This window comes from Passer montanus, unplaced genomic scaffold, assembly GCF_014805655.1.
Source record: "Passer montanus isolate IOZ18808 unplaced genomic scaffold, ASM1480565v1 scaffold1, whole genome shotgun sequence".
NCBI classification, from domain to species: Eukaryota; Metazoa; Chordata; class Aves; order Passeriformes; family Passeridae; genus Passer; species Passer montanus.
Genome location: NW_024356504.1, coordinates 13679983 through 13692100, shown reverse-complemented (window position 1 = coordinate 13692100; position 12118 = coordinate 13679983). Strand labels below are relative to the sequence as shown.

The 12118-nt window shown below is 41.6% G+C and overlaps 1 long non-coding RNA gene across 1 annotated transcript in view; it reads right to left on the bottom strand.

The window, feature by feature from the left end:
- LOC120497693 overlaps positions 1-9802 on the bottom strand; it is a 45517-nt gene extending 35715 nt beyond the window's left edge. Inside the window, exon 1 of the long non-coding RNA XR_005626554.1 lies at positions 9689-9802. This is a non-coding gene — a long non-coding RNA (uncharacterized LOC120497693). The remainder of the gene's footprint in view (positions 1-9688) is intronic.
- Between the last annotated feature and the right edge of the window lie 2316 nt (positions 9803-12118).

Below are 12118 nucleotides of genomic sequence, written 5' to 3'. Positions count from 1 at the left end.
CTTCATACACCCATTTTTCAGTGCAACCTGAAACCCTGTTTCCCATTTTGTCTGGTCCATTTTGCACCCACTCAATCTCATATTGAACAATGCAGAACTACTGCTTTGCCATTTATTCCTCCATCTTGAGTACTACCCTCTTGAGCCATTGAATATTCCTTCAGAAGCAGAAAATGTTACGCCTGTCTTTGTGGAAGGAAATCATATTTATTTCAGTCTGCTCTTGCAACTGGGAAAGACCTCTGCAAGTTGCTGAGTCTCCATCTCATCATCAACAGTTGAGATAGAGCATTAAAGTCCTCAAGGTTCAAGCTAAACTAATTTTTAACCTTTTGACCATTGTAAAAGGTGCTTGAATGTCATGCTCTGTTCTCCAGCTGTTTTCCCATAGACTTAAAAAACGTGGCACTTTCCCATAACTCAATATGTCCTTGACTTCCATGGGCTTAAAATCAGTTCCTTCTCTTTACAAAAATAATAATTTTAAGGATTGGCTGTGTCTGTTACTGAACCACACCGGACAACTTCTCTTCCTTTTCTGAATAGTAAATGAATATTTAATAAGCGTCCTGCTACTTTCAGTATCTTATGTGCAGTCATTATGGTCTATAGATCAAACCTAATGATTCCTGATAAATGTCTTAAGTTCCCCTGGTTGCTTACATGGCTGTAATAAAATCACCAGGCAAAGGTAAGAATTGCCTCAGTTCCTGACCTCATTCCTCATGAATCTGCATACAGCTGCCTCTTACCCCCTTCAAATCCAAACCCCAGAGGCCTGAAAGATTATTGTACACACTTGAACATGCCAAATTCCCAGTAGATTAACCCCCCTTCACACACCACATCAGAATGCTTTACCCTTGCTTTGAAGAAATCACTTCCTTAAAATGCCTCTGGTTTAAAGCAACAGATGAGTTCACCCCCGTGGCCCAGTTTTGGCCCTTGTTCTCTGCTGAGGCTGACATTTTATACACAAGTTGATGTCTTCCAAAAGCTTTAAGGGTTGCAAGAGTTTCTCCATTCATCCATCATTGTATACCCACACTTCATGTGCACTGTGCCCCCATCAACACGCATGTGTGATCACTTGCTTGTGGATCCAGCTTCTGTCAGACTCTTTCAGGTACTTCAAGACCAAAAAATTTGTGGCTCACTAACCTCCTCAGCCAAAACGTTATTTTTTTTTGTTAAAACCTTTCATGTATTTTACTCTTGTGAATTTGTCTAAATATTTTTGAACCCAAATGAACTTTCCCCAACCACATAAAACTGCAGCATGAAGTTCCACAGCTGAATGGCAAAACACGTGGAAACACATCCTCTCTTCCTTTCTTTGTCCTGCCACTTAGCTTCTTTTGGTATACCCCTGTTCTTGAATGCAAACAGACAGTGAGAAATCATTCCCTATTCATCTTTACAAAGATATTCATACAGATTTTTACCACACCTTTCCCTGATTGTCTTTTCTTCCTGGCCATCTCATCAGCTTCATACAGATGGACAGATTACTCCTTTTAACTTTTTCAAAGATCTACTTTTCACATTAACAATTCCTATGATGGACATATTCTTCAGAAATGGGCTGAGAACCATCACCTTTGTTGTATATCATTAAATGGCCATTTCAGTCACTACTGAATGTGCTACATTTGAACTCCCTCCTTAGACCAGTAAGTGGTTAAACACCTGTAGACTAATGTGGCAGAACTGCTAAGTACTAGTTTTTTTCCATTCCCATCAGTGTGAAAATGCCTGAACTTCTCAAGTGGCCAGAGTTGAGAGTTACCATGCCTCTCATCTTGGGCAACTCCCTACATCTCTTCTCTTTGCCTGTGGCAAACACACTGTGATTCATTTCAGCTTAGTCTGAAGTGTTAAATTACATTATTCTTCGTTTGCCCAGGGATAAATTGACTCAGCATTTAGGCTAAGTATTTACTGTAAGGTTTGCATCCAGACAATTACCTCAGCTTAGCTGATGCTTGGTAACTTGTTAAGCCACAGTATCTTAATTACAAGACCTAAGGCTCTCACAAAACAGATTGGGATTTTGAGATAACTTCTATTTTAAAAAGTTGGAATAAATTCCAGGACAAAACTATTCTAAGACAAAGTTCTGCATTACAATCTCCCATCATGTAGTCTGAAGAGTTTTGTGTATACAACAGGAGTTGCAGCCATTTCTTTTCTAATCCAAACTGTCCACCAAATACAGAAATAAGATGGCAAAACTACCCTTGGCATAGCTAATTGCAATTAGAGACTTTTGAAAATTCAAGCTCTCATACCCCACTTCAAACACAATTCAGCAAAGTGTTTAAGCTCTGACTTGAATGGGATGACTTAAGTGATTAGAGTTAACCACATGCTGAAGCATTTTGCTAAACCAGAAACCTGAGAAGGAGAATAATGCCTTAAAACTATGACAGTTCTTCAGCTGAAAAAAACACAGAAGACCTTTATTCTGGGTACCAGAATTATATTTCTTACACTTTTTTTCTAAATAAAAAAATACTCAACATGGTTTGTGTTGCAGCCTTTAGACAGGGATGAGTTTAGTCTTTTTCAAGCTGCAAAATAAAATTTCAATGAAAATGTCTTCCCTTAGCAGTGAAGAGACAGTACATGAGTCTGCAACACTGACAGCAACCCTTTAGCCTAGATATTTTTCAGTTTGGTTTAACATGTAAGTGTATGCCCAACAAGGAATGCTAATTTTTGCACTTTGAGTATTATGATCCATTCTGACAGCAGCATAATCTGAGTAACTTCAGCAGTTGTTCAAGACCAACACAGTACAATTTAGAGTAGTTTTTGGCACATTATAGCTCTTAATACACCCTCTGTACCAAGATGCATTCCCATATGTTGCCACTAAATTTATTAATATTCTGTACTTATTGGACAGATATGTTGAATAGGACTTCAATTAGTTTGAATCAGTCCTTGAAACTGGGATGTGATATTCTGGTGGGGTAATATCAGAGAATGTACTTGCTCCTCCCCAACCATTCACCATGTGTGACATGAACATTCAGGATTTTTATGACCTTAGAAATTCTTTCACTCATTTACCATGGTAAATGCCAGTCATTTGCCATGGTAAATGTGACTGCAATACCAAGGAACGAAATTGTGAAGGCTGCAGTACAAATTCAGTTCTTGTAAATATTCCAGGCATTCATTGGACATCAGCTGTGGTTGAAATGTGGAGATTTGGGGGGTTTTGTTTTGCTAGATGATTACTTAGAACAACCTTGCCAGTTAAGGTCCACAAGTTTAAGGGTGACATGATTAGTCCTGCTTTTGAGAGAGGAAGTGGTAACAGGAGCATTTTCTTCTCATCCCACTTTCCCGTGCTTTTTGTGCTCTCCAGTAGAGGTAAGTTGGCTTCCACAGTGCATCTATTCTAATATTTCACTGCTACAATCTCTTTTTGGTCCCATTATCAGCAATGAATTAATTCAAGTCAATAATCCACTCAAAGATCAAAAATAAGCTCCAATAGACCTCACGCATCCTGTGTCAAGCTTATAACTGAGTACCACATATCTGTCAGCATGTTATCCCGACTTGTGCATCAGGCTACTGACAACCAAGGCCATGAATAAATAGATAAAATGTTCTGCTGTTAAAAAAATGTTGTTTATATTTTTCTTTGATTTGTTATTCATTTACAGTAGATTAAGTGAGGTCTTCATTCAGTAGATCAAAGTCTTCTACAAATAAAGCACTTTAGGCAGAGGTGGAAGAAACTCCTAGGCCATCTCCCAACCCTAAAGTAAGACCCACTCTGCCTGTGCCCTTTCTAAGACCTCCTGCAGTCTCTCCCATGGCTTTGCAAGCTAGAAATCTCATTATGCTTCAGGGACTTTTATGTGTTTCAACAGCTTTGATGCTGCGGTGACTCTACATGGAAGAACTCCTGCCTCAGACAATACAGTTGTGCTGTGCTGGGCTTCTGTCCTGGGTGTCGAAAGATTCCTGCTTGTCAGTCTTTGGGGCTTGCTTGTCCACCTTCTCACAGACACACATCCTCCAGAGCCATTCTCCTAAATGGTACTGACAGACACCTACATAGAAAATGCTCAAAAACCCTCAACTCATAATCCCCTCTGACAGCAGGTGGGCTCCTGGCTCCTCTGGGAGGAGGAGCAAAACCATCCAACAGTTTTGCTCTGGATGTTGCACTTCTTATTCAAACACCTTCATTTCTAGAGGAGCTAAAAATGCCTGGCTCATGCAGCCCTTGCACACGATGTCTGGCAAATGCTGCAGATGAGGATTCTCAGTCTAAGGAAAATGCAGCAATTAACACTACATTAATTAACAGAAGAAAAAGCAATCTATTTTTGGAAGTAGGGCCTGCCCACTCAAAAGCATTCAGAAGAACCATTGTACCCTTCTGCTAACAAAGCCTCGTTAGCCTCCCGGAACAACCAGTCCAGAAATGGGGAAAGATGATTTAAACTGGGGCTACACGCTGTGCAGATCCAGATTTTGAAAATCCATTTTCTGGCCTATGTCCCAAAATTCTGTTGGATTGGAAAAGGAAACCCTGGGATGCCAGTAGAAGCAGAAGCTAAAAAGTAGCAGGGACTGCCCTGCTTTTTATAATTCTGCTGTCATGGGATAGAAGAACCAGAGCTCCAGTATGTGCTTGGCTGAAAGATCTAAGTCTGTTTTTGGAAATCCATACTCGGCTCTTTTTGGACAGATAGTGTCTCTTTGAAGCACTAAAAAAAAGTGCTTACAGAACCTGACTTGTCTAATTTACCAGTGTAAGAAGAGGCAGGGCTCTGCCTGATGTCATTTTTCACATCCAAGTAAGAGGACCATACCAGGGCAGCTTTTTAGCTGTCTGTGGTCAGTGGCATGGTAGCCCTGTAAGGAAGCTTCTTTGAGAAAAGAGATAAATAAAGGTAAACCACAGGGAAATCAATTATAGCAGAGAGAGAATGAAACTATATGCAAAAATATGCCCCCAGAAATCCTAGGTTCTTCAGTTTGGTCAGACCTCCTTATGAAGATGATTAAGGTGGTGTTTGAACGATTTAAAGACCTCTGCGTAGGCTCACCAGAGATGCAAGTCAGGAGCAACACCAGTGTAACTCTCATGTAGCAGTAACACAAACCCAGATTGCTGCCATGCATGAGTCCCAGAGTGGCTGCCATCCTCCCAGCCACAGTCTGGGTATTGCTGACTCTGGGAGCAGCTCTGGGTACTTGGAAAAGGAATAAATTAGTGCTCATCATTGAGAACTGTGGAGGAATTTTCCGATGGAAGTGTTTGTTGTCGGAAAATATGGGTTCATTGACAGCTGCACACGTGGCAAGGGTGGACTGACTTCAGTGACACTTTTTTTTTTAGGACAAGAACAGTTTCACGTCCAAGCATGGAATTTTTATTCAAAAACAGAGCCGAAAACAGCAGTTCCAGAGTGCCCATTTATCCAGTGATTGCCATGTAAATTCAGAGGTGGAAAGCATGGGTTTAAGTCCCTGTTGCATATGATTTGGTTTTCATGTCCTTGCATCTATAGCAGGTCCCCTCACTCTGAAGGTCATTGTCTGGAGAGAAGAACATGATCCCTCTTGCTGGGGAGGGCTGTTTCTGTCTTTGTTTTGATTTGTTTGTTTGTTAAGAATACAGCATTATTTCATCCAGTAAGAGAAAAAGAAAAACAAAGTTCTTCAAATCTCAAGTGATGCCAGAACATATTTTCTACCCAGCTACTTGCCATAAATAAAACTGACATTTTATATCTTGGCCATTACAGCTAAATGACTGCCATGATTATTTTTTTCTTCTTAATAAAATAGAAGTCATGTTAACAAACACTCGCTACCAGAAAATTTGGTCTTGTTTCAGATGGTGCAAAATGCAAATAGTGAAAATATCAGTTTAGAAAGACACATGAGAAGCTTTTTTTTTTCCCTACCAACCTTAATTTTCATTTGGGTGACTCGTCTGCAATCCAGATGGTATCTATGAGGGGGGAATGGAGACAGACACGATTACTTTTTCTCTTTTTCTTCCAAGAAACACATTGCAAATAAATTTGGAAAGAGGACCACTTTGAGAAGACCTGTTACAGGAGATACCAATATTCATTCTGCGAAGGTGATTAGCATGGTTCTATATCCATACGGTTCTTTAAATTTTTCTAAGTCCTCAACTGGACATTAAGTGACTCACCAGCTCTTAGAATATTTTTTTTTCAGTTGAAACATTTCACTGTGCCCTTTGGCAATGGATTTTTATGCTGCAATTTTATTAAAAAGTTTGCATGAGGAACTTCAAGATTAAGAAAAAAAGGTTAAAAAGTTTATGTCTCCACATATAACTGCCTAGTTCTGCACATCTGGAGAGTACCTGGGGATGGGATCTTTTCCTTTGCTGGCACAGATCTGAGTTTGATCCAAAGCTTCCATTGCATTACACATTTTAACGCATTTCTCTGCATTCTCAGACAGTGATTTTTATGAGTAAATAACATTAACAATGAATAGCTCAAAATGTTAAGCTCTTGAACTCAGAATTGGGCTGGGCAGTGAAGAGTGGAGCTCACTGTCTCAGGATGAAAATAACAGGCTTGTATCTGACAGAACCAAGTTAAATTCCTGCCATGGACTTTTTCAGTCTTTGTGATGCCTCTGGAGCTAAGACTGGGCTTTGCACATATATACAAACACACTCAATGGTATGCTGCTTTTAGTAAGACCCTTTTATTTCCTCTGAGTCCTGGACTCTGTTCATGCAGTGACTCATGAGCAAATAGCTTTGCAGAACTTATCCTTTGATTTGTAATGCTCCCTGCTGTGCCTCTGCAAAGTCTTTTATTCCTTTGCAAACTTTGCACAGAACACTTTCATAACTATAATGCCCCAAAAGCTGAAATCAATGAGGACTGTATCCATTACACTAAGGGTGCATTTGTCTTGCTATTTTCAACTTTGAAAATTGGAAGCTTTAAAGGATTTATCATTGAAGGCAAGAACACATTCTACCACTTAGGAGCCCAAATCCTGTTAGCTGTTCAGGTACCAACGTCAGATTCCTAAACACTGCTTTTAGCAGCAGTCTGAGGTGGCTGAGCCTCTTTTTTAAATCTGAGCTCTCCAGATATGTTTGTGCTGCCTCCAGTAGAAGTCCTGGAGTTCAGAGCAAACCAAATGCCTTGAGATGGTGACACTTGCACTTAAGGTGGGACCCCAAGTCCCAGCCAGCTTTATGACCTCAGAAATTCATTTATCTGAAAAGTCTGAATTCAGATCAGAAGCCAGACCTGACTTGGCTTTTTAGCTCATGCTTCTGGCAAGCAAGTCTGACAAAACCAATTTGTTCTCTGCAGACACAGGCAGGTGAAGGTGTTGGTCTTAGTTAACATCAGGTAGAACGCTAGAAGAAGCTGCCCACAGAGGCTGCAGAGTCTCCTCTGGAAATGTTCAAAACCCACCTGGACATGATCCTATATCATCTACTGTAGGTGAACCTGCTTTAGCAAGGGGGTTGGAGTAGATAGCCTCCAGAGGTCCCTTCCAACTTCACCCATCCTGTGATTCTGCTTGATTATGTGAAGAGGTAGCCTGAGGTGTTTTCCATGATGTTCACTCATCTTTTCTCCCCCACTCTCATTTCAGTGGCATTTTCATATCTAACTCCCCCAGCTGCCCTAGACAAAACAGGTAACAGCAAACAGCACTGGCTGCAACATATTTTCTCCCATCCAGCAATGTCTGAACAGTTCACAAATGCTGAGATGCAGGCATTGCAATACCTCTGTGGAGAGCAGGCTCATGCTACCTACTTTTATTGACAGATGGAGAGGTGAATGATGTGACTATTTAGCAGAGGTTGTCACAAAAATTTCCAGCTAAGTGATGATGAACATAAATTGTTTTATATTCCTTTAGAAGCCTCCTTCTCCTTCTTGCCTCAGAGTTGAAGGACTACTAAAATATCAACTGGACAGTGAGAGCTACATGGGAAATTTTGTCTCATTCATCTTTCATTCTCTCTTACAGGACAGTTTATCGTGTTGGGGACTTCAAAGGACTGCACCAGATAAGCAGAGGAGAAACACAGATTAGTTGAGACATCAACAAGCATTGGATGAGGTCAATTAAAAGCCAAATTAAACAAATGGAGCTTTCAACTTCAATCCAGACAGGAAGAAGCAGTCAGTTGCAAGGGTTGGAGATGAAAAGAATTCCAAAGGGCTGATGCAGAACAGGAGCATGGGGGTGGGAAGTGTATGACTAGCCAGGGGCAACATGGCAGTGTGGGGCAAAAGTACCTTCCATCTATTGTCTTCAGACAGGACCAGAGCTCAGACTTATCTGGATCAATGAGACCTGGAGGAGCTGAAACGGGAAAGCCCTGGCCAAGTTAAGAACTGTCTTGGTGGCTACAGAAAGGAAGATGAAGCAGAGCCCCAGAGTAAGGGTCAGGGTGAGTGAGGGCGAGGACAAGCTGTGCTGCAGCAGGCAGAGCAGTAGACCAGCAGTGAGAAGAGGCAGATTTTGTGCCAAGTGGATTCTGGGTCATGTAACCCGAGCCAAGCTGCTGAGTCACCCTGCAGAGCCTTCCAAAAGTCACTTTGCCCACCTCCTGCTGCCTCAGTCAAACCCATCTGAAAACAGGGGTCAGGACAGTCAGGAACTGTGCTGTGAAAACAAGGTGCTGGCTGAATATGCCAGAGGTGACCATGAAAAGATCCAAGCCCACAGCAAGACCCTCTGAGACAACAAGCAGAGGACCCAAGAAACGCCGGGATAAAAAAAGTGACTTTGTCTCATAGAGGAGTTTTTTCAAGATTTTGCATTATTCTTTGCCCATCCAATTCACTCACTTGGAATACTTTCTGTTCTCCAAGGCTCTATTTAAAGTCTGGACAACTAAAGCAAAAGCCATACTTGTAAGCAGTGGTAGATTAGAGTTTAAGCAGATCATACCCTTCCCCTAGGCTGCCTCAACGATATTTTTTCCTAGCATCCCCTGGGTTTACTCCCCTGACCATTAAAAAAAAATGGTACCTTTATTCAAATAACTGTTCCAAACCACTTTCCAGAGTCATTGTTTTCCATGTTTTAGTCTTTCAGTTCCCAAGTTTGCCTAATACTTGTATCCTTGCCTTCTAAAAGGATATCATCTTAATGATCTCAAAATTACTGTCTTTTGTATTATGCTTCAATGTGGATCATCTGACTCCATCAAGAATCTTCAACCACTGCAGTATAATCTCTAAGACATTATGTTTCCCAATTAACAATGGCAGATTATAGAAGCTAGAGGCCGACTAATCCTCTCTTGACAAGTGAAAAGCTACAGTGTGCAGTGTGTTCCCAGCAATTCTTTATTGTGCTTGGACAGAAGGTCCTGAGTTTGAAAATAGATGTGTGATCACTAACTAAGATCTAGCAAGAAGAGAGGATTTGATGAAGGGGCTATAGAACACAAACATGGCAAGCAGTCATACAGCAGGGAGAGGGTTGTTGCATCGTAAGGAATGACAAGTGAAATACTGAGAACAAGTCCAAAAAGAAACGGTTTTCATGACTTTTTGTGTCCAGGGACATTACTCTGGCCTGGATCAGAATGTGGTTTACATGAACAGCCTTTTCCTTGCAAAGCAATCTAGTTCCCGTATGACACACAGCATTTCTTTTTCTCTCAACTTACTGGCATTGCAAAGACAAGATCTTGGAGGCCCCTCCAACAACTTCCCTTCAGTATCTCAGCTTATCTTCCTTTTCTTCTCAAGAATCCCAGGACAAGCCTGATGTCAAACTCTTCCCTTGAGGCTGATTCCCATCACTCCCAGAGTTGTGTTCAAACACTCATATAGCCTAGTAATTAATACAAACTATCATGAGCTGACATGTACCTCTGTCTGTGTATCAGTATCCTCCGTGCCTCCAGAAGATGGATGGATTTAAATATCATCTTTGAAGACAGCTGAAGAAAGTTAACTAGGGATTGACTAACACAGGAAAGCTATTTTTACCAGTCAACTGGTATCTGGTTACCTTGTTACGGGAAGCTTATGCAATGCTAGTAAATTCTTAACTAAGGAGATAGATTGGACACCAAAATTATTTCACTCTGAGAATGCCTATAGGACTTCAAGAAGAAATACACTTAGCACAAAGAGATTTACTTGCCTGCTGGTGCTGGAGCTGCAAAAGATTTATTTTTTCCTCCAAGGTTTCTTCTGGAGCTATGTGGGCTACCAATAAAAAATGGAAATTCATTATGAAATTCCTGATTGCAGGAGGAGCTCAAATAAACTTTAAAATCTCACCATCTTCACCAGTATTTCATGTGACCTAGTGGCACCAGCATTTGGGGCATGCATTTTTAAAAGACTGGTGTTTCAGCATACACATATGCAAAATAAACTTTTCTGGGAAGCATCGGCATGGCCAAAATTATCTGAGCAGTCCTGAGCTGACCATCCCAGCAAGTGAATAACTTTGCACAGATGGAAAACACCGGGCAAAGCAAGCTGCCATTAATCTTCTGCCTCTCCTCCCTGGAGAAGGAGAACAGAAGAGGAGGCACAATTCTAATTTTGTTTTTACCTTTGCAGCTCCACTAAGATTGTCTCTGGATCCAAGTAAGGGCAGAGTTTGGCCCATTGACTACTGAGCAGGAGTAGGGGCTGATGCAACTGGACCCATGTGCAGAGGCAGCTGGCCAGTAACACAAACTGTCTTGGGAGCCAGGGCACGATGCTGTGAAATGCTTGATCCAGCACAGCAAGATGTTTTCCTTATTTGCAAGCCCTAATATGAGAACAAGGCACACCAAGTATATATAGCTCCAAGGATCTGGATGGAGAACTTCTGTGCCCTCAAAAAATTATAAATAAATAATTTGCTGGACAAAGGGGGACAGCACTGCCCAGCTTGGAAGGAATTGCTTTTTTTGGAAAGATCAAGGGAGGGCAAATGGCACCAAGCCACTTCTAAAAATTGATTAGGAGGGCAAAGCATATGCAGGTTTCCAAGCAATGAGTAAGCACCATGACATCAAGGAAAGGTTTTGTCAGTGGGATGAAGAATTCCCACCAGTGATGTGTCTTGGGGATGCGGAGCCAGACAAATGTAAGAAGCTCCCTGGGGAGAGACTATTGAGACATATCATATGCCCTAGATGATGCAGTTCAGACATCTCTAGAGAGATAGGGGAGATTATTTCATAGGATCACAGATAATGGCAGAACTAAGGTTTATTTATTGCCATGTCCTGGTTCAAACAGTCAGCAGCACCAGGAGAGCCCCAGAAAGAAGTAAAATGCTAGAATTTACCCTCATGGGATGAAACAAACTCAGATCCTAAGTTAGGTCATTGTCTGCTCTTTAATAATCAATATTGGCCTACACTAGGTATCAATGAGTCTACATCTCTTTCAAAATCATGACAATTCATTCCAGTTACTGCGAAAAAAACTTGTATTCAACAGAAAATTCAGAGACTTTCTGTTTTCCCTGTAACCTGGCTAAATGTTCTTGTAGCTACATCCCATGGCAGAGTTCTTGAGTTTGCCTTTACTCTGTGTTAAACACACACACGCACACATACACACACACACACATATTTATTCGTATTTACTCTGTCCCTGGTCTAATGGACATGGGACAGAGTAAATACGTAAATCTCATGTTGCTACTTCATGTCACTGAAAGGCGTCTGTCCCCAGACTCTTATGCCCTTTGATCTGTGCAGGCGTGGAGGCAATGTCAGTGCCATACCCTTCCATGGCAGCAGCTTCCCTGCTGGAGCACACTCACCTCCCAGCTTCTGGCCTCCAGCTGCAGGGATCAGTTCTGTTTTCCAAGGAAAGCAGCCCTGCCTGCAGCACCTCGCTAATTGTGCTCCCGTGTGGGCGTGTGGACGTAACTTGAGTCACGCCGGCAGCCAAAGCCACCAGGCAGGAGGCACAGGGCTCTTGCACGATTATCTTATCTGCTGCAGCTGATGGGTGCTGTTCTTACAAGCGAAGTACCTAATCCTCTTTTCTCTCTCCTAAGCACTGGGCCTCCAGGTAGCCTCAGGCAAGCTCAATCCCTGTATTAATTATTGGTTGCATTTTCTTAGAGCAGTTCT